This window comes from Balaenoptera borealis, assembly GCF_965194805.1.
Source record: "Balaenoptera borealis genome assembly, chromosome: 8".
NCBI classification, from domain to species: Eukaryota; Metazoa; Chordata; class Mammalia; order Artiodactyla; family Balaenopteridae; genus Balaenoptera; species Balaenoptera borealis.
The window spans coordinates 67,396,421-67,420,118 of NC_138865.1; the positions used below are offsets into that span (position 1 = coordinate 67,396,421).

Sequence of the window (23,698 nt, forward strand, 5' to 3'; positions counted from 1 at the left end):
TTAGATTAACAGAAGAAAATATTTGTGTAACAAGTTTCTTTGGCATAGAAACTCTGGTAAATTTAATATGAGTACTTTTGGTTTTTATTGATCCTTTTCCTCCCAGAGATGGTCACCATTTTATTTGTCTCTGTTGTGTCATTTGTACTAAGGAGGAAAATCCACAGGCTAGAACATAGGCATAAGCCCTATAAGCCTGCTGTTTGAACCAGATTTCACAGACTAGTGAGTTCAGTTCTCATCAGACCAGTATTTGTTTAGACAAACTCTGCTGTGGGTTCCCTATGTAAAAACCAGATGAGGTTTTTCATTTCACCTTGTTCTACATCCTGAGAGCTTGGCTTTGTGTCCAGTGAAAATATTCTCTCTGACCTCTACCATCTGAAAGGTACACTTGCCAGGGTGTACCAAGGTGACCAATCAAACACACTGGGGTACTGAGACATGAAGTCACAAGCAGCACTCTGTCCAGCGGTGTGAGATCTCAGGGTAATCTGTCATAAGGGGTCCCAGTCCATAAGGGGCCTTTGTCATCTAACCTTTGTTGTTTTGTTAGTGCTGGAAAAGTCCCATTCCAGTAACACCCGCCTAGTGTTACAGTTTAGCAGGTCTGTAATCGGAGGTGTCTCACATTCTTGGGGAAACCAGAGATACAGTTTTCACTACATAATTCTTACACCTATGCAACAAAGGACGTTGCTTTCTTAGACTATCTTTGGGGTATGAACTTTCTGGATAATGTGAGAGCTGCATCTCTTGCCCTCTCTTTGGGGACACCTCTTGCATCCATAGTTAAGCCATAAAAATGCTTATTTATGGTTTCAGTTGCTATTAAGAAGATCCTACTTGTCAACGCCCAGACAGTAGATACTTTGAATTGGAAAAACTTCTAAGTTTTCTCATTTTAACTATCTTATTGGCACCTATGGAAAGACCAAAGTTAAAAGTGGATACAAAGAAGTATAATGACTAGCCTTAGGTACTCCTTTAACAAGATAAAAGAACAGAAATTAAACTCAGAACAAAATTAAAAATCCAATCTGACATAAATCTCCCTTCTCCTCCCTCTTACACACCTCTTGTCCCCAGCTCTCTATCCCTGACCCTCCGGAAGACAATTTGGGTCTATGGGGCAATGGTCTAAGTACCACCCCTCATGGAGGAAAGAGATGGCCAGAAACTCTCCCAGGACCACCTGCAAATGACCAGGAAATGACTCAGCTAGAGGTTAATATTCAAGGCATGATAGGAATGATATTAGAGGATTTCTCCCCTACAGTGAATTGGACTAAGGTCATATTGTGCACTAAGAAGTAAAAATTTAAATAGTAATTACCTTAGAGTTCTGGTAAGAGGCAAATACACTACAAAACTCCCAAGAGAAAACTTGCATTCTTTCTCTGTCCCTTAAAGATGTAAACCTTACTATATTTTTGGAATGTAAATATTCCAGAAGGTGTATAAAACAATGCCCAAACTCACCTGAGACTACAAGAGAGAAAGAGGCCTTTTTAAAATACAAACTGCTAAAAGAGTTCTCTTGCCCAAACTCTAGAACACAGCCTCCTTAAGATCACTTGTCAAGAACAAATACAAATCTTAAAGGTATTCTTCATAAATATTAACAAAAAGCTTTAAAGCAGGTAACTTGAACTTGTTCCACAAGAGAGACAATTATGTATAAATTAGTGAGTTTTGTTTTAGTCACTTGATTCATGGCTAAAGTTTTGGAATAAAGCTCTAAGATCTCTATGTCAGTCTGTATATTTCATCTATGTATGTACATTATAGATATATTTTTCTACCTCCAGATGGTACTGCCAAAATTAATTGGTAAAGAGTTCTATGTAATTGGCTTAGAGAAAAGGAAGCATTTATGTAAACCAAATATACTCTCAGATATACAGAAACTAACCCAAATGTTTTTCATGTTCATATGATCTGGGATAATCTTTGATAATAAAAGCTAGCTTAAGTTTACTGGTTTAGGGGCTTCCCTCGTGGCGCAGTGGTTGAGAATCCGCCTGCCAATTCGGAAGACATGGGTTCCAGCCCTGGTCTGGTAATATCCCACATGCTGCAGAGCAACTAAGCCCGTGCGCCACAACTACTGGGCCTGCACGCTAGAGCCTGCGAGCCACAACTACTGAGCCCGCATGCCACAACTACTGGAGCCCACTCTCCGCAACAGGAGAAGCCCACGTACCGCAACAAGGAGTAGCCCCCTCTCGCCACAACTAGAGAAAGCCCGCATGCAGCAACGAAGACCCAACACAGCCAAAAAATAAATAAATAAATAATAAATTAATTTTTAAAAAAAGTTTATTGGTTTAATAAAAACAAGCATGTCTTCAAAATTTGTCAAGAAAAATAACTTAAGTTGATGGTTAACTATTTAATGTCTAATCCAAGCATAATTGTTATAAACAAGTGTTTTAAATAAATTTAAATAAGACAAGAGTTTATACCTAATTAACTAAATAATGGATATTCCAGATAGGATGGTATACTGAGACATCGATTGCTAAACATAGTTTGTCTAGTTTTGACTTCCTAATTTTTGCAGAGGCAAAGGATACTTGGGTCCATTAATAAATATGTTTTAGGCCACAATGAAAAAAATTTATTATAAGAAAGAATACACTTCTAAAAATTTTGAAATTTATAATTTTGCTAATCTAAACTACTACAGGATGTTAATAGAGGATAGTTCACAATTGTCTGCTTCCCAGTTTTCACTGGAAAGCAAAGATTACAAATAGTTTAAAAGGTTGGAAGAAGAGCTAAGACTACAAAGTGAACCAAAGAGAAAATGTCAGAACACAGAGTAATAAGCATAAATTAACTCTACACAGACTGTGTGCATTGGTGCTGAAAGAATGTATGCAATAGAGTAGGTGCCGTCTTTGGAAGGTGAGAAGCAGTGGAGCACCCGTGAGTGCACTCTCCTACTGTGGAAGGATTTACTATAACTTCTATAATTTTAATGTAACTTTTTCAAACTGTGGTCATGGAATATGGGTGAGTTATGATTAACATTTATTTGAAAAAAATGCACAGGTTCTCTATATTTTATATAGATAAATGGATAATATGTATCTTCAATTTTATCTATAATTTGTAGATAGGTAAAAGGTAAAATAAACACTTATTATCTATATACAAATAGAATAGTTACACAAAGTGTAAAATAGAGTGCATGCATGACATACTTAAAATAGGAAATACATGTCAGTTTATTAAACTTTTACTTCAGTTACTTACATGGTTTTGCATGTGTAGGTGTGTGATGAGCCATAATATACAGTGTATTTCTTACTGTGGAATGACCCAACGTGTTTGAAAGCCACTGCTCTTATACCACAGTAAACTGAACAACAAAAGGGTCTATGCAGCCAGCTGAAAGGCCAGGACAAGATCACCCTTCCTGTTAGGTACAGACACAGTGATAACTCCTTAAGGCCAGGCTGTTGTCATTCTCTGATAGGCTCATACTTTGTCACCTTGTCTTTTCAGATGTGCAATCAGGCAGCAATCTTTGCTTAAAAGACCTTCCTCCATTTCTTACAACTATTTGCAAGACTGGGAATTCTGATGGTGGCTTCCCAGATATTCATAGCTCTGCCATCAGTTTAGAAGTTGTTGTCCCATCTTTCAAATGTTTATTCTGCCTATTCAACTGAGAGTTTGTCTTCAGCAATAATATGGGGATCCTGTTGCCCCTGCCTGTTCTATAATATCACAGTGTAGTAGAGCAATGTCAGGATGAACCTGTAGACACGAGTGAATCTCATACTGTAATTTCCAAAAAGCATAAGGCTCGTTTTAATTATATTATGTAGAAGGAGTTTATACTCATTTAATGTAGCACATAGTCAATTATGCTATCCTCTAAATCTGTAATTATTCGGCATCAACTGCCTTGCATAATTTCTTTTGCACATAAGCTTCGTAAGCTTCTGAAATTGAGAAAATAATATTTGAACTAATAAGGTTTAAATTTTCAGGGAAAAAATTAGGCTTTAAAAAAAATACAGACTGCTATAGAACTTCCCCTGTCAAAATTGATCTGTAAAAGACCTGAGATTTTTTTTGTTTGTTTGTTTGTTTTACAAAACAACTAGAAATACTAAGGGTAAGAGAAAATGACTGAATATGAAACACAGAATGTGTGTTTACAATAAAAGAAAGTATAAAGAATGAAGATGGATTTTTGGTAAGGGAGAAGAAAAAAGAAAGCAATTTTGAACTAAAGTAAAATGACTGTTCCAGAATAAGAAAGAAAAAAGACAGGAGGACAAAAGCTGAGTGGATACAGAAAGGTGCAGAAGGTGTGTGCAAAAGGAATATTGAAAAAGGAATTTTATGTGTGCTCAAGCTGACTAAGATTGGAATGGACTTAACTGAGTTTAAAAAATGAATGAATTTTAATAACAAAATTATACTGGTGAAAAACTAGGTTTTGGTTTTCTAAAAGAACAAAGTTTTCCTAGACTATTGGTCTGCAGGCAGAAGACATAAATAGACATTTCGCCATGGAAGACACACACATGGCCAATAAGCACATGAAAAGATGTTCAACATCACTAATTATGAGAGAAATGCAAATCAAAACCACAATGAGGTATCACCTCACACCTGTCAGAATGGCTATCATCAAAAAGGCTATAAATAACAAATACTGGAGAGGATGTGGAGAAAAGGCAACTCTCATATGCTTGTTGGTGGGAATGTAAATTGGTGCAGCCACTATGGAAAAGAGTATGGAGGTTCCTTAAAAAGCCAAAAATAGAACTACCATATGATCCAGCAATTCCACTCCCGGGTATATATCCCAGAAAAAAATGAAAACACTAATTCAAAAAAATACATGCACTACAATGTTCATAGCAGCACTATTTACAATAGCCAATACGTTAACACAACTCAAGTGCCCATCAACAACTGGTTTAAGATGTGAGATTATACACACACACACAGAGGAATATTACTCAGCCTTTAAAAAAATGAAATATTGCCATTTGCACCAATATGGATGGACCTAGAGAACATCATACTAAGTAAAGTTAAGTCAGAAAGAAAAAGACAAATATCATAGATGTCATTTATATGTGGAATCTAAATAATAATTACAAAAGAACCTATACACAAAACAGAAACATACAAACATAGAAAACAAATTTATGGCTACCAAAAGGAAAAGGGAGGTGAGGGATAAATTAGGAGTTTGGGATTAACACACACAAACTACTATACATAAAATAGATAAGCAACAAGGATTCACTGTATAGCACAGGAAACTATGTTCAATATCTTGTAATAACCTATACTAGATAATAATCTGAAAAAAATATATATAAAACTGAATCACTTTGCTGTACACCTGAAACTAACACAATATTGTAAATCAACTATACTTGAATTTAAAAAAAAAAAAAGGGTAAAGAAAGGTTTTTCTTTACCTTTAAGTAATCTGCATAGGAACAAAGATTCTGAGTTTTATCAAAATAATTTCCTGTGCTTCATGTTGTCTTATCAGGTCTTGGATTACTTTTAAAAAAATAACTGAGTCTTCTCTATTAAAAGAGCTAAGCTTTTTACAACTATGTAACTTTCTGTATTTGCCTTTGAAATATTTTGTCACTGCAGTTAGGTGGATAACTAAGTATTATTTCACAGTGACCTATGATCCTATTTAATCTAGTGTTTTAGAACCTTTTGATATTTTTGGAAAAATTCCCAAAATTCAAATTCTAAATAGTCTATTTGACCTTGAACAAACTTGGGATTTTTCAGAGAGTCCCCTGGAACATCTCAAAAGATTTGTTCTCTCTCCTTATAAAAGGAGATATTAAACTAATTAAGTTTATTTGGTTATTAAATTACATGGGACACATTATCAAGTAAGTGATGATAAACCTTCTTAGCTTATATTGTATGTGTAAATGTTATTACTACAAGTGTTCAAGGACTATATGAAATTTAAAAAAAAATCTGATATGTACTCGTATAGTTATTACTTGTAATTCTAGTTACTATCTTAAAACATATGTCACAAAATTGACTAAATTTCCTTGTCAATTGCATAATACACTCTCATCAAATCTTTAACCATGGGCATTTTTAAGTCTTTTTAAAAACGTACAGATGGTTATCATTTTACTCTTTTACACTTTTAGTGTTCCTATAGAAGTGTTTCATCTTCACAGAGATTCATATAAAGGATTCTGACAAGTACTCTATAATACAAGTTTCTGGTAACTTTAAAATCATACCATTGGGACTTCCCTGGTGGTCCAGCAGTTGAGACTCAGCGCTCCCAATGCAGGGGGCCCAAGTTCGATCCCTGGTCAGGGAACTAGATCCTACATGCATGCTGCAACTAAGAGTTCACATGCTACAACTAAAGGGTCCACATCCCGCAACTAAAGATCCTGCATGCCGCAACAAAACAGGCCGCAACAAAAGAATCCCGTGTGCAGCAACAAGGATCCCAAGTGATGCAACTAAGATCCTGTGTGCCGCAACTAAGACCCGGTGCAGCCAAATAAATAAATAAATATTTTTAAAAAAGCATACCATTGAACTGGGTAAGAATTTCCATAAGTCTAACAGAGACAATGGTGGCTTCATGAAACTGCTGACAAAAGATCAACAAAAATTAAATAGGACTGAATAAACTAAGGAGGATGATTATAATATTTATGACTTTTTGTTTAAAATATTGCTCTTTCTTTAATGTTTTCTTTTCTCAGATTTAAGAAAACCTTCTTCTTTTCTCCTAAACTATTTTGGCCTACAACAATTTGATAAAATACACCTACATGGCACACTTACCTTTTTCTTCCTACCTGATCCCTCCAGAATTTAGAAACTCTCAGTGAGTATACTTATTTTCATGGCAATATAGTTCTCTGCATGAGTTCAATAAGGATCTGTTCTCTTTGTAGCAGGATACAATCAGAAACATTGGTCATGTTACCAAGGCTTTAACTGGTAATATTTGGTCATATTTGAGAAAGATATGCATTGACTAAGTTTTGACTAGACAGCTTTAAGGAACTATGGTTGACTTTATGGAGTCAATAAAGCCCTCTGGGAAAAAAAATCAACCTTCTACCTTGCTTACACAATCCCCAGCAGCCTTACCAGGTGAGTAAAAAAGTCACTTCCTGGCAGGTACAAGAACCTCAGGATACTTGGGGGACCTTGAGAAGACAGAAAGTCACCCAAATCTATAGGTATTGCAAGCCAAGTTTCATGGCAAATTCTTGGCTCAACTTCTTAGCCTTGAGAGAATTTAAAGGTTCAATCTCACATTCTTTATGAAAAGTTCCAGCAAAGCAGACTTAAAAGAGCCTATATAGTCGACTGCTATTCTTGCTGCTCTTATGTAAATAAGCGAAGTTTATTGAAACTAGACTTAATTTGCAAAAAAAATTAGTCTTACTACGGTTATCTTTAATAGAATTGGGAGGGGGTGACTGTAGAGAAAAAATTATGTTTCAGTAGAAACTATACTACACACTTGTGGATATTAGATTCTAGTTCTGTTAATTGTCTTTGAGGTTTTGTTTTCTACCTGTAAACTGGCCTAAATCCTGAATTCTCAGTTCCTCCAGTATTTGGCTACAGCGCTCCAAATTAACATTTCTGATTTTTTCTCCCACCCTCTGACTTAGAAGCATCCAAAGCCATACAGACTAAATTTGGACAACTTGATATAAACTTCAGAGAAATCACCACAACAGCTTAATCTTCATAGACAATCTTCATGCCTGTTGCTGTATGACCACTCAGAAAGATCACCAGAGACGTTCAAACTGCAAACTAGGAAAATCTATCACATTGCCACCGTCTACCCTTACTCCATCTGAAGATACTTCAGCCAGACATCAAGCAATCTTCCAAATGACTGCCTTCAGAACCAGGATTTATAGTCTGCTCTAATCATTAACCATTGTTTTTCTTTTGTTTCAATAGAAATGTCTTATTAAATATCTGATTTATTGCACAGTATGAGACTAACTTTGGGAGCCCAGCTGCATCACCACCTCCTAAAATGAGACATAACTGTTTAGCTGAACTGACCTATTTTCAAGACTAAGGAATTAATTAAATGAAATAATGAAGCAATCTACCAGCTCAGCTTATAATACGTGAAACTTCCAGGGAAGTTTCAGAGTAACAGCATCAGCTACCAGTGCCATAGTGTACAATTAGGCTGTTATTTAAAGAGAACAAAAGCAGGCGATATGGTCTCAGCTCTATTGGCTAATTAGTCTAGAACTTGTTCTTCCTCAATTTTTCACTTAAACACTGAGTTACATTAATTTTAATTACATTAAACTGAATAAAGATATGCTTTCTTTTTATTCCAAGTATTTTGTGTGTTCATTAAAGAGATTTTGAGAATTTCTCTTTTGTCAAGAATGGAATGTCCTCCTCACACAGCCTAAGAAAAATGGACTCTACATATACGAGGAAAATTTAGAAGGAAATTTTTTTAAGAGATAGGTTTTTTAATGTTTTTATCTTACATTCACATCATCTAATCCATTATGCTGCACACATTGTTTGAATAAAAACATTAAAAATCTTTTTGCTAGAAATGGCGTAGACTATTATATTAAGTGTGCAATTAACTAAAGAAATCTCAGCTAAAACTGGAGTAGGGACAGGCCTGTAGAGGCCCTGCCATGCATCATCAATTGCTCCGAACAGGAAAAGACATATGCCTGTATTTCTGACAGAATGGTGCCTCTACTTTACTATCCAGCAGGAAGAAGAAAACTTCTCTCTGCTCCACGAAAGCCCAGCGAATCAGACTGTAGCAGCCCAACCAATGAGAATCATATTTTGCATTCCCAGCTTCTGTCAATGGACTCTTTGGTTAACACAGTCCCTCCCAGCTTCCCCTTTTTCCTTATAAAAGTAAGTTCCCCTTCTTTGTTCTCTGGATTTGCCCATGGGCCACCACAGCTTGCATTTCCCAAACTGCAATTCCTCTTCCCAAATAAACCAACATTTGCTGGTAAAATAAATGGATGTTGTATGACTAAAGCTGACATTTTTGGTGTCAGAAGTAGGACCCAAAGAAGGTGAACCCCAAGACACGATGACTCCCAGAATCAAGTGAGGTACCAACACCAAGCCCCTTGTGCTCATCGCTTCCGTGAGCTGCTCCAAGTCTTCAGTTTGCTAAGTCTCCTCTCAGATTCCAAGCTCTGCTCTTTTTGCATTTTGAGCTTTCTGACTTTACTCAGGAACTGGAAAGGCTTGGTCCTTTCTGGTTCAAGGCTCTGACTTTGGTGAGTACTCAGTTGCTTTCTGCAGTGTGTAGTAGCGAGGGCTTTTTTTTGTGGGGGGGTGGGCGGAGGCGGGATCAAGGTAACTGGGATCCAAGAATTTATTTTATTCCTTTTGGAGTCTTGGCTAGGACTCTATCAAACTTCTTGGGTTCTCAGGTCATATTAGGGAAATGGGATTCTGGTTATCTAAATGCTCTGAGCAGAGCCCTCTGAGGACTCCAGCCAGTTTCATGTTTAAACATTATGGACCCCCAACATGCACATTTTTAACTAAGTAATCTGAACAAACTACAAGTAATTGGAATTACAATGGCCACTATAGGGAACATTCAATCTCCCCAAACTTGTTTTTCTTAAGATTAAATTGGAAGACCGTCATTCTAAAATTAAACAAAACAAATCCAAATGTGCACAAAACTCTAAAATTTCGACTTTGCAAGACAGCATTTCTAAATTGGATGAAACAAAAAAAAATTAAAAAGAACAAAATGGCTTCTGAAGCCTCATGCTCCTTGTGTTCCCCTCCCCCAACTTCTTTGTGTCAGGAGCCACCTTGTGTGTCTTCCCAGACCACCCAATTGTCTCAGACTCCACCCCAGCAGCCATCTTGTGCTCAGCCCCACCCCCATGCCATCTTTCTCTTTCTTCCTCTTCAAAAACCTACCCTTTTAAAATTGGACCCTCTGAAGATCCAAATGCTAGACTCCTAATTACTGTTTCTAAGTTAACTTGAGCAAATAAATAACTGGAAGAAAAATTTCAAACAGTAATTGCCTTAGACTTTTGGTAACAGGCAAATATACTCCAAAACTCCTAGAAGAAAACTTGCTTTCTCTTTGTTAAAGTCCTTTGGTAAGTCACCCATCCTGTTCAAAAGGGGAAACACTTGTTCTAAATAAGTCCACCTTTAGAGGCACCCTTAAAAGAGAGGATTCCAAACCTCTTGGGAGACAATGTAATGCATTTTTTGATTGGCATGCAGAAGCTTCTAAAAGACAAACTGACTCCAAAAACAGCTCTAAAAAGATCCTTACAGCACACAAATACAAATTGTATCAGCACACGTAAAATTTTTAATGAAATTACATGGTCCCTGTTTGCATCCGCCTGCATGTTCATGTGGGTATATATGTGTTGTAAATATGTATCTTTACAACACGTGTATATACACACATGCTGTAAAATGTGTTGTATTTTTTCTTTTCTACCTTCAGAAGGTATTGCTAAAATTTACTTGTAAAAGAGCTCTATTTACTTGGCTTACGCAAGAGGGAGGAAATACGGGGATATATGTATATGTATAGCTGGTTCACTTGGTTATAAAGCAGAAACTAACACACCATTGTAAAGCAATTATACTCCAATAAAGATGCTTAAAAAAAACCCCAAAACAAGCACTTATATGAATTAAAGAAATATTACAGAAACTAACCCAAAACCCTTTTCAAATTCACATCATCAGGCTTCCCTGGTGGCGCAGTGGTTAAGAATCCACTTGCCAATGCAGGGGACACAGGTTCGAGCCCTGGTCTGGGAAGATCCCACATGCCGCGGAGGAACTAAACCCATGCGCCGCAACAACTGAGCCTGCACTCTAGAGCCTGCGAGCCACAACTACTGAACCTGTGTGCCACAACTACTGAAACCCGTGCACCTAGAGCCCGTGCTCCACAACAGGAGAAGCCACTGCAATGAGAAGCCCGCGCACCTCAACAAAGAGTAGCCCTCGCTCACTGCAACTAGAGAAAGCCTGCCCAGAGCAACGAAGACCCAACACAGCCAAAAATAAATAAATAAAATAAATAAATTTTTTTAAAAAGTTCACATGATCTAGGATTAAATTTAGTAAATGAAAGCTAGCTTAAGGTTGTTGGTTTCATTAAAATAGGCATGTCTTTGGAGTTATCAATGGTGTAAATAACGGGGCATACAATTTTCCCTTTACCGGGTAGATGCATGGCAGGGCCTGACAGCTCCCCCTACAGGCCTGTCCCAATTTTAGCTCAAGTTTCTTTAATTTATTCCACATTTTCCCCTCTTGATCAAAATCTTTCCTTGAAAGCATCACGGATCAAGTGTCAGGATCTTCACACGTAGTGGCACATTTAGTCTAAAGCCATAGGCTAAAATTTGTAAACAAAGGGGTTTCTAATGCTTTAAAACAAAAGTAATTTGGTTGTGGGAGGGGAAATGCTATACCCCTTCATTATCCAAAACTTGTGTTTGCTAAAGAAAAAGTTTCTCTGTGAAGTTGATACCTTAAACCAAAAGATGCTACACAAAAAGCAGTTGGCTATTTGCTGATCTTTCTTTACGTGTGCATTTATAGACTCTTTCTTCATCTGAAATACACTTACAAAATGCTGTTAATAGTGCAAAAGAACCCCTTCTTTGGATTAATCAAGAGAAACAGTGTCTAGCATGAAATAAGAATGTCACTACATAAAAATATGTATGTGCTACAGAGCGCCAGTAGGCACATGAAAAGATGCCCAACATCACTAATTATTAGAGAAATGCAAATCAAAACTACAGTGAGGTACCACTCACACCGGTAGGAATGGCCATCATTAAAAAGTCTACAAATAACAACTGCTGGACAGGATGTGGAGAAAAGGGAACCCTCCTACACTGTTGGTAGGAATGTAAGTTGGTACAGCCACTATGGAAAACAGTATGGAGGTTCTGCAGAAAACTAAAAATAGAATTACCATATGATCCAGCAATCCCATTCCTGGGAATATACACAGACAAAACTATACTTCAAAAATATACATGCACCCGTATGTTCATAGTAGCACGGTTCACAATAGCCAAAGCATAAAAACAACCTAAATGTCCATCGAAAGATGAATGAATAAAGAAGATGTGGTACATATATACAATGGAATACTACTCGGCCATAAAAGAGAACAAAATAATGCCATTTGCAGCAACATGGATGCAACTAGAGATTATCATACTAAGTGAAGTAAGTCAAAAAGAGAAAGACAAATATCATGATATCACTTATAAGTGCAATCTAAAATATGGCACAAATGAACCTATCTGCAAAACAGAAACAGACTCACAGACACAGAGAACAGACTTGTGGTTGCCAAGGTGCAGGGGGAGAGGGATGGACTGGAAGGGAGTTGGGGTTGGTAGATGCAAACTATTACATTTAGAATGGATAAACAACAAGGTCCTAATGTATAGCACAGGGAACTATATTGAATATCCTGTGATAAACTATAATAGAAAAGAATATTTAAGAAAAGTAGGCATATATGTGTATAACTGAGTCACTTTGCTGTACAGCAGAGATTAGGACAACACTGTAAATCAACTATACTACAATTAAAAAAAAATTTTAAGTCTATGTTCTACAAACTAGATTAAATTCAAGAGAAACTTTTTTTTTAAATATAGACCCTGTTAAATTGTTTGAATGTATTTCATAAGCATTTAAAAGTTCTTACTATTGTGAATGGGATTTTTTTTATATGGCTTGTAATTCTAACTATCTATTAGAAATATTGTACTGCAAAGGAAAAAAAGGAAGGGAGGGAGGGAGGAAGTTAGTTCTATTTTAATTGAATTCTCCTTATTACTGGTAAGGATGATTATATTTGTTGCCCATGTAGATTTATGAACGGTTTCAGTCTTTTTCTTATTTGTCTTGGCATATTTGTGTTTTTATAATTTATCAAAACTCTTAATACATTTGTCAAAAAAATTACAAGAAAACATTTACCCTATCAGATATTAAAACATACTATAAAACAACCTTAGCCAAAATAGTATTGGTATGCACTAGACAGATCAGTGGACCAAAAGAGCATCCAGAAATAAATCCAAGTATATATAGGAATTTAATATGATAATGATGACATTTCTATACAGTAGAAAAGGATTTTTTTTTTTTTACAAAAGGCACTGGCATAACTGATACTGTAACTGGAGAAAACATACTATTACTATATACTTTATATAAAAATAAATTATATAAGAATTAAGTGTTTGATGTAAAAAATAAAACAATGAAAAGACTGGAAGAATCTTTGAGAGGACTTTACCTGGAATGGAAAAACTTTCTTACACAAAATGGGAAACCCAAAATCCAAATAACAAAAGTCACACAAATTGGCTATCTAAGTCCATAGTTTCCTAGACTAATAAAGTGTTTTTTTAATTCCCACTTGAATTTCAATGCACTAGGCAAGACAGGCACTCTCCAGTTCCCCATGGTCTCCGCTTCTCCCTACTATCTTCCATAACAAGCCTCTTTATACTCATTAACGACACTGAAGTTATTCAAGTTTTCTATCTCTACAATAAAGAAAAAGATCTATTATATTAAATTTTCAGTTTCTCTAGAGAAAAGGGACCATGAACAAAACCAAGAGACAAATAGACTTAGGGAAATATTTGCAATTCATTTCTCAAACAATATCTCTAATACTCAAAGAGCTCCACAAACTGAAAAAGACAAACAATCCACTACAAAATGACAAATATATTACAGCCTTCCATCTAAAATATATAATTTTGAGCACATATGGACCAGTTATAAAAACTGACCACAATGAAACATATATATATATATATATATATATATATATATACATACACATACATATATGCTTGAAAAATTAAAAAAAAAAAAACTTCTAAAAGGCATAAGAAAATATAAAAATTACCTCTAAGTTATTATAACTGTTACTAGGAAACAATCTCTGCAATGAGTATATGCCTTTATTTCATTTCCATATTATACTTCTCTTTATATTTGGATCCTACTCCTTCCAAATGATTTAAAACATTTTCAAGTGCTTATAAATACTCTCTTTAAAAATCACTGCTGTTGATTCTTCCTCATGTTCTTCTTCTTCGTCCCCTTACACATTTTAAGTTGGACATTTCCAGTAATTTCTTTGTTGTATTTGAAATCCATCCACTTTAATTATTTCTTACCCCGAAATCTTTCACATATGTACATCCTTTCCAAACCCAACATCTAAGCAAAAAAAATGAAATAAAAGAAATAAAGACTGATACATAATTGGATTACATAAAATTATAAATATCATAATCAAAAGTTTTTGTAAAATTGAGAGAAAAACGTGTTACAAAGGTTTAATGTATTTATACAACCAACTGTTACAAATCAGTAAAAAAAATGGACAGAGAACAAGAATAGGCATTTCACAAAAGAAACACAAACATTCCCTAAACTGAAAACATGGTCAACATGATTAATAATCAGAGAAAAGTAAATAATTATGAGATATTGTTTATTCCCTATCACAATGGCATAGATTAAAAAGATCTGCAATACCCAGTGTTGGCAAGGATATTAAAAAAACAATAATATCTAAATTTTTTGCCATTTAAAAAGGATAAGAGCAGTAAGATGCATACTAAGAATTCTATGAAACACTGCTTATAATAATGAAAAGAAGTTTTAATGACCTTAAAGGGATATGATCAATTAACTATGGTATACTTAGCGAAGAGAATACTATGAGGACATTAAAAATGATGTCCATTGACTTAGCATTATATGCAGTGCATAGCTTAAAATGGACACTAAGTATCTACTGAATGATTGATTGTATTATTTATTTAATGGATTATTGATTAAATGCTGATTGATATGGTTGAGTGCATAGGTGGGTGAGGGACTGATTGACATTGAGTGACCAACTGACCCACTGAGTGACTTGAATGACTGACCAGCTGAATAAGTGACTGATAGGATGAATGTGTGAGTGAGTGCATGATCAGCCAAGAGAGTAACCAACTAACCAAATGAGTGACAGACTGACTGAGTTGAGTGACCCTCTGACTGAATAAGGAAAGGACTAAATGAATGAATGAATTAATGAATGAATCTCTAATCACTGAAATGGAAAAGTCTCTACAATACACACTCTTGAGTTAAAGTGGCACAAATCAGAATGAATGGGATGACCCTATTCATTTAAAACTGTACTTGACACATTAAAAATAAAATACCTAGGAATAAACCCACCTAAGGAGGCAAAAGACCTATACTCAGAAAATTATAAGATACTGATGAAAAAAATAAAAGATGACACAAACAGATGGAGAAATATACAATGTTCTTGGATTGGAAGAATCAATATTGTCAAAATGACTATACTACCCAAAGCAATCTACAGATTCAATGCAATCCCTATCAAATTACCAATGGCATTTTTCACAGAATTAGAACAAAAAATTGTACAATTTATATGGAAACACAAAAGACCCTGAAGAGCCAAAGCAATCTTGAGAAAGAAAAATGGAGCTGGAGGAATCAGGCTCCCAGACTTCAGACTATACTACAAAGCTACACTAATCAAGACAGTATGGTACTGGCACAAAAACAGAAATATAGATCAATGGAACAGGATAGAAAGTCCACAAATAAACCCACACACTTATGGTCACCTAATCTAAGACAAAGGAGGCAATAATATACAGTGGAGAAAAGACACTCTCTTCAATAAGTGGTGCTGGGAAAACTGGACAGCTACATGTGAAAGAACAAAATTAGAACACACCCTAACACTACACACAAAAATAAACTCTAAATGGATTAAAGACCTAAATGTAAGACCAGATACTAGAAAACTGTTAGAGGAAAACAGAGGTAGAATACTCTCTGACATAAATTGCAGCAAGGTCTTTTTCAATCCACCTCCTAGAGTAAAGAAAATAAAAACAAAAACAAACAAATGGAACCTAATTAAAAGATTTTGCACAGCAAGCAAAAGAAACCATAAACAAAGTGAAAAGACAACCCTCAGAATGGGAGAAAATATTTGCAAATGAAACAACCGACAAGGGATTAATCTCCAAAATATACAAACAGCTCAGGCAGCTCAATATCAAAAAAACAAATAACCCAATCAAAAAATGGGCAGAAGATCTATAAATAGACGTTTCTCCAAAGAAGACATAAGGGTAGTTAAAAAGTACACGAAAAGATGCTCAACATCACTAATTATTAGAGAAATGCAAATCAAAACTACAATGAGGTATCACTTCACATGGGTCAAAATGGCCATGATCAAAATATCTACAAACAATAAATGCTGGAGCGGGTGTGGAGAAAAGGGAACCCTCTTGCACTGTTGGTGGGAATGCAAACTGGTACAGCCACTATGAAGAACAGTATGGCGGTTCCTTAAAAAACTAAAAATAGAGTTACCATATGATCCAGCAATCCCGCTCCTGGGCATACACCCAGAGAAAACCATATTTCAAAAAGATACACACACCCCAATGTTCACTACAGCACTATTTACAACAGCCACCAAAACATGGAAGCAACCTAAATGTCCATCAACAGAGGAATGGATAAAGAAGATGTGGTACATATATACAATGGAATATTACTCAGCCATAAAAAGAACAAAATAATGCCATTTGCAGCAACATGGATGGACCTAGAGATTGTCATACTGAGTGAAGTAAGTCAGAGAAAGACAAATATCATATGATAGTACTTATATGTGGAATCTAAAAAAGGCTCCAAATGAACTTATCTACAAAACAGAAATAGAGTTACAGATGTAGAAAATTAACCTATGGTTACCAGGGGATAAGGCAGGGGGGAGGGATAAACTGAAAGATTGGGATTGACACATACACACTATTATATATAAAACAGATAACTAGCAAGGATCGACTGTATAGCACAGGGAACTCTACTCAATACTCTGTAATGGCCTATATGGGAAAAGAATCTAAAAAAGAGTGGATATATGTATATGTATAGCAGATTCACTTGCTGTACACCTGAAATTAACATAACACTGTGAATCAACTATATCCCCAATACAATTTTTTAAAAAAACCATTAAGTGCAAAAAAATTAAATTAAACATGCAGAAAGATACTAAAATTTATTAAGCAATTTATTAAGCCAATCACTAGAAGGACTTGTAATCTTTTTTTCCCCTTTGATTGATGAATGTAATTTTTAGATGACCACGTTTATGCACCTGACTTTTTCTGTTTGAAGAGACATTGTTCAACACGTGTATATTACTCTACTATTGCCTCTTAAAACCGTGTATAAAATATATGAAAATGTATGTATTTTAAAACAACATCATGATTCTTTCACATAAGAAGCAAGGGATTTGAGATGAATACTTACTCAACTTTGAGGTTTTAGAGAAGAAAAGGATGAGAACAGGTACACATTTAAAGGACAATGAAGTCAAACTTCATCATTTTACCCTGGGCCAGTCATGGAAATATATGCATGACAAGCAATAATTTAAAAGATCTCCTAAGAAACCTGATGCCATGGATTATATACGAATAGAAATCAGAGAAAATGTAAATTCTTCGGCAGATTTATCTCCTTCCCCTATTTTTAGTCCTAGGAACACATTTTGAGCCACTCCTCAGAATCATGCTTCATGATGACTACATAGGAAAAGGTGCAAATAAAGATGGGGGAAAGTCTGAATATATCTCCGAAAGTGCAGTGCATCGTGGGGGAGGGGGGGGAGTGACCCTTAAGATTTCATTTCAAAACCATCATACTCCAAGCTTATACTACCAAGAAATTTTTTTATATTAACAAGTGATCAGTTTGCCTGTAGAAAATAAAATTGCACAGAATATTTAACTAATTCTACTATTGAAGTACTTAACACTATCCTTTGCTACTGACATTCAAAAAATCTAAAGTTATTTAAATCAGTATGAATTTAAGTTCATACTGATTTTTAAAATACTACCATTTTAGAAGAATACTATTTTAGACATTCTTCTGAAATAATTCTGTAAAGATTATAATGCGTCAGATAAAAAATAAACCACTTATGCATAAACAAGAATCAGGAATACATAAACATGGAAATGGAATTTAATTTTCTAGACACTGAAGTATTTTCTATTTTGGATGGATTTCCACTTCCACATTAACCATCATAAATCAAACGAACTTGTACCATAATTTACTATTTTCTTCTCTGGTCATTCCCCAAGTGCTGAAATCCTCTCCAAACAAATCTTTCCAAGTTAAACCTTTGTTAAACCAATATATCTAATGGTTGCCTATAAACAAAGGGTGAGAGGTAGAGGAAGGGAAGTAGTATCAAAGGAGAGAAATAACTTCTACAATGAAGACTGTTCCTAATACAATGTTATTTTTACTGACCACCATAATCAGCCACACTGTGAAACTTATTACAATGAAAGGCATATTTATTTTATTATTAATAATTTAAAATGTTCCAGGTAATAAATATATTCCAATTATCACTAAATATTTGCCTTAAAAAAGTCTGTGGGAAGGAGGGTTGGGGGTAAAGGCAGGAATAATACTTTTTAACAAGACAGGCTACTACTCTGATTCTCTAGTTTATATATATTTTATATACAAAGTAGTATCCATCCATTACAAAAGCTTAAAAAACATTATTCTAAGTTCAGTTTTTCAAAATATTAAGTTATAAAATCCAGACTCACCTTTAATTCTATCTTTTCTGTTCTGGTCAATTATCCACAGATGTGATAATCAGCCCTTAAATTAATTTTTCCTTGGGTATTCCAATTCTCAAATGATTCACCCTAGGCCATGGACTGCCATTATGAAGTGACAAACTTCTCTTGGTATGCAAATTTGATACAGGTAAAACCACAATTTAACCATTGTTAAATTATTAACAATTAAAGACCAAAAATAGATTAGGAAGAGAAGAATCTTAAGTTAGCAAAAATCCATTCATCAAATACAAAAAATAAGACCTCACAATAACGCCAAAAAAAAAAAAGGTAAAAGAGAAATGGAAAAACCAAGGTCAGATCCAAGTTTAAAAATAAGAAAAACGAGACTTCCTTGGTGGTCCAGTGGCTAAGACTCCACGCTCCCAATGCAGGGGGCCCAGGTTTGATCCCTGGTCAGGGAACTAGATCCCACATGCTACAACTAAAGACCCCGCATGCCACAACAAACATCCGGTGTGCCGCAACTAAGACCTGGCTCAGCCAAATAAATAAATAAATATTAAAAAAACAAAAACAAAAAGAGAAATTAAATAGAATAATTAAATTGCACAATTGACACAAAGATCTGCTTATGTCCTAAATTGTTGACTTGTTCATTTTATTTTCAAACATTTGAATACCTCCTGCATGCCAAATACTATATAGGACCTGAAAATGAAGAAACTAATAGAAATATTCCCTGACCTAGAACTCACAGTACAGTTTCACAGGAGCCTTTGTTGAAACAAACAAAGTCAGGAAATAGACCCAACTATATACACAGTTTAAAACACTACCATTTCACAACAGCAGAGAAAAGATGGATTATTCAACAGATAGTGTTGGAACAATCAGACAACGATCTGAAGGAAAAAGTTGGATTCCACCTTATACCTTGCACCAATATAAATACCAGCTGGATCAAGAAAACATGGGAGAGTTTCAAAAACATGATTTCAGGGGTGAGAGGGACCTAATGATGTATGATTAAAAAACAAAAAAAAAGACTGATAACTGACAGAAAGGACTGCAAAAAAACGAAAAATAAAAAATGTATGCATGGAGACACAATTGGAAGATGGCGGAAGAGTAAGACACGGAGATCACCTTCCTTCCCACAGATACAGTAGAAATACATCTACACGTGGAACTGCTCCTACAGAACACCCACTGAATGCTGGCAGAAAACGTCAGACCTCCCAAAAGGCAAGAAACTCCCCCTGTACTTGGGTAGGGCAAAAGAAAAAAGAAATAACAGAGAAAAAAGAATAGGGACGGCACCTGCACCAGTGGGAGGGAGCTGTGAAGAAGATTTCCACACACTAGGAAGCCCCTTCGCGGGCAGAGACTGTGGGTGGCAGAGGGGGGAAGCTTCGGAGCCATGGAGGAGAGCGCAGCCACAGGGGTGCGGAGGGCAAAGCGGAGAGATTCCCGCACGGAGGATCGGCGCCGAGCAGCACTCACCAGCCCGAGAGGCTTGTCTGCTCCCCCGCCGGGGCGGGCGGGGCTGGGAGCTGAGGCTCGGGCTTCAGTCGGATTGCAGGGAGAGGACTGGGGTTGGCAGCGTGAACACAGCCTGAAGGGGTTAGTGCACCACAGCTAGCCGGGAGGGAGTCCGGGAAAAAGTCTGCAGCTGCCTAAGAGGCAAGAGACTTTTTCTTCCCTCTTTGTTTCCTGGTGCGTGAGGAGAGGGGATTCAGAGCTCCGCCTAAACGAACTTCAGAGACGCGCGCGAGCCGCGGCTATCAGCGCAGATCCCACAGCAACAGGGGCACAGAGGAAAAAACGGAGAGATTCCCGCACAGAGGCTCGGTGCCGAGCAGCACTCAGCAGCCCGAGAGGCTTCTCTGCTCACCTGCCGGGGCGGGCGGGGCTGGGAGCTGAGGCTCAGCTTCGGTTGGATCGCAGGGAGAGGACTGGGGTTGGCGGCGTGAACACAGCCTGAAGGGGTTAGCGCACCACAGCTGGCTGGGAGGGAGACCGGGAAAATGTCTGCAGCTGCCGAAGAGGCAAGAGACTTTTTCTTGCCTCTTTGTTTCATGGCGCGCAAGGAGAGGGGATTCAGAGCGCCGCCTAAACGAACTCCAGAGACTGGCGAGAGACGCGGCTATCAGCGCGGACCCCAAAGACGGGCGTGAGACGCTGGGGCTGCTGCTGCCGCCTCCAAAAATCCTGTGTGCGAGCACAGGTCACTCTCCACACCGCCCCTCCCGGGAGCCTGTGCAGCCCGCCACTGCCAGGGTCCCGTGATCCAGGGACAACTTCCCTGGGAGAACGCACGGTGTGCCTCAGGCTGGTGCAATGTCACGCCGGCCTCTGACGCCGCAGGCTCGCCCCGCCTCCTCTGTACCCCTCCCTCCCCCCGGCCTGGGTGAGCCAGAGCCCCCGAAGCAGCTGCTCCTTTAACCCCGTCCTGTCTGGGCGGGGAACAGACGCCCTCAGGCGACCTACACGCAGATGCAGGTCCAAATCCAAAGCTGATCCCCAGGAGCTGTGTGAACAGAGAAGAGAAGGGGAAATCTCTCTCAGCAGCCTCAGAAGCAGCGGATTAAAACTCCACAAACAACTTAATGTGCCTGCATCTGTTGAATACCTGAATAGACAACGAATCATCCCAAATTCAGGAGGCGGACTTTGGGAGCAGGATGTATTAATTTTTCCCCTTTTCCTTTTTTTGTGAGTGTATATGTATATGCTTCTGGGTGAGATTTTGTCTGTATAGCTTTGCTTTATAATAGCTTTATTTTACTTCACTATATTATAGCCTCTTTCTTTTTTTCTTTCTATTTTTTCTCCCTTTTATTCTGAGCCGTGTGGACGAAAGGCTCTTGGTGCTCCAGCCAGGCATCAGGGCCGTACCTCGGAGGTGGGAGAGCCAACTTCAGGACACTGGTCCACAAGAGACCTCCCAGCTCCACGTAATACCAAACGGCAAAAATCTCTCAGAGATCTCCATCTCAACATCAAGACCCAGCATCACTCAATGACCAGCAAGCTACAGTGCTGAACACCCTATGCCAAACAACTAGCAAGACAGGAACACAGCCCCATCCATTAGCAGAGAGGCTGCCTAAAATCATAATAAGGCCACAGACACCCCAAAATACACCACCAGACGTGGACGTGCCCACCAGAAAGACAAGATCCAGCCTCATCCACCAGAACTCAGGCACTAGTTCCCTCCACCAGGAAGCCTACACAACCCACTGAACCAACCTTACCCACTGGGGACAGATACCAAAAACAACGGGAACTACGAACCTGCAGCCTGTGAAAAGGAGACCCCAAACACAGTAAGATAAGCAGAATGAGACGACAGAAAAACACACAGCAGATGAAGGAGCAGGGTCAAAACACACCAGACCTAACAAATGAAGAGGAAATAGGTAGTCTACCTGAAAAAGAATTCAGAATAATGATAGTAAGGATGATCCAAAATCTTGGAAATAGAATAGACAAAATGCAAGAAGCATTTAACAAGGACGTAGAACTAAAGAGGAACCAAGCAATGATGAAAAACACAATAAATGAAATTAAAAATACTCTAGATGGGATCAATAGCAGAATAACTGAGGCAGAAGAAAGGATAAGTGATCTGGAAGATAAAATGGTGGAAATAACTACTGCAGAGCAGGATAAAGAAAAAAGAATGAAAAGAACTGAGGACAGTCTCAGAGACCTCTGGGACAACATTAAACGCACCAACATTCGAATTATAGGGGTCCCAGAAGAAGAAGAGAAAAAGAAAGGGACTGAGAAAATATTTGAAGAGATTATAGTTGAAAACTTCCCTAATATGGGAAAGGAAATAGTTAATCAAGTCCTGGAAGCACAGAGAGTCCCATACAGGATAAACCCATGGAGAAACACGCCAAAACACATATTAATCAAACTGTCAAAAATTAAATATAAGGAAAACATATTAAAGGCAGAAAGGGAAAAACAACAAATAACACACAAGGGAATCCCCATAAGGTTAACATCTGATCTTTCAGCAGAGACTCTGCAAGCCAGAAGGGAGTGGCAGGATATACTTAAAGTCATGAAGGAGAAAAACCTACAACCAAGATTACTCTACCTAGCAAGAATCTCATTCAGATGTGATGGAGAAATTAAAACCTTTACAGACAAGCAAAAGCTCAGAGAGTTCAGCACCACCAAACCAGCTTTACAACAAATGCTAAAGGAACTTCTCTAGGCAAGAAACACAAGAGAAGGAAAACACCTACAATAACAAACCCAAAACATTTAAGAAAATGGGAATAGGAACATACATATCGATAATTACCTTGAATGTAAATGGATTAAATGCTCCCACCAAAAGACACAGGCTGGCTGAATGGATACAAAAACAAGACCCATATATATGCTGTCTACAAGAGACCCACTTCAGACCTAGAGACACATACAGACTGAAAGTGAGGGGATGGAAAAAGATATTCCATGCAAATGGAAATCAAAAGAAAGCTGGAGTAGCAATTCTCATATCAGACAAAATAGACTTTAAAATAAAGACTGTTACAAGAGACAAAGAAGGACACTATATAATGATCAAGTGATCGATCCAAGAGGAAGGTATAACAATTGTAAATATTTATGCACCCAACATAGGAGCACCTCAATACATAAGGCAAATACTAACAGCCATAAAAGGGGAAATCGACAGCAACACAATCATAGTAGGGGACTTTAACACCCCACTTTCACCAATGGACAGATCATCCAAAATGAAAATAAATAAGGAAACACAAGCTTTAAATGATACATTAAACAAGATGGACTTAATTGATATTTATAGGACATTCCACCCAAAAACAACAGAATACACATTTTTCTCAAGTGCTCATGGAACATTCTCCAGGATAGATCATATCTTGGGTCACAAATCA

At 37.2% G+C, this 23,698-nt stretch overlaps 1 protein-coding gene and 1 long non-coding RNA gene across 12 annotated transcripts in view; one reads left to right on the forward strand and one right to left on the reverse strand.

Moving 5' to 3' along the window:
* LOC309634422 lies at positions 1-12,712 on the forward strand. Its single transcript, XR_014248088.1, has 2 exons — positions 1-6,880; positions 7,683-12,712. It is a non-coding gene; the product is annotated as an uncharacterized lncRNA (long non-coding RNA).
* Positions 1-23,698, reverse strand: part of JAK2 (Janus kinase 2) — a 248,006-nt gene that overhangs the window by 117,204 nt on the left and 107,104 nt on the right. The gene's annotated exons all lie outside the window — the stretch shown is intronic.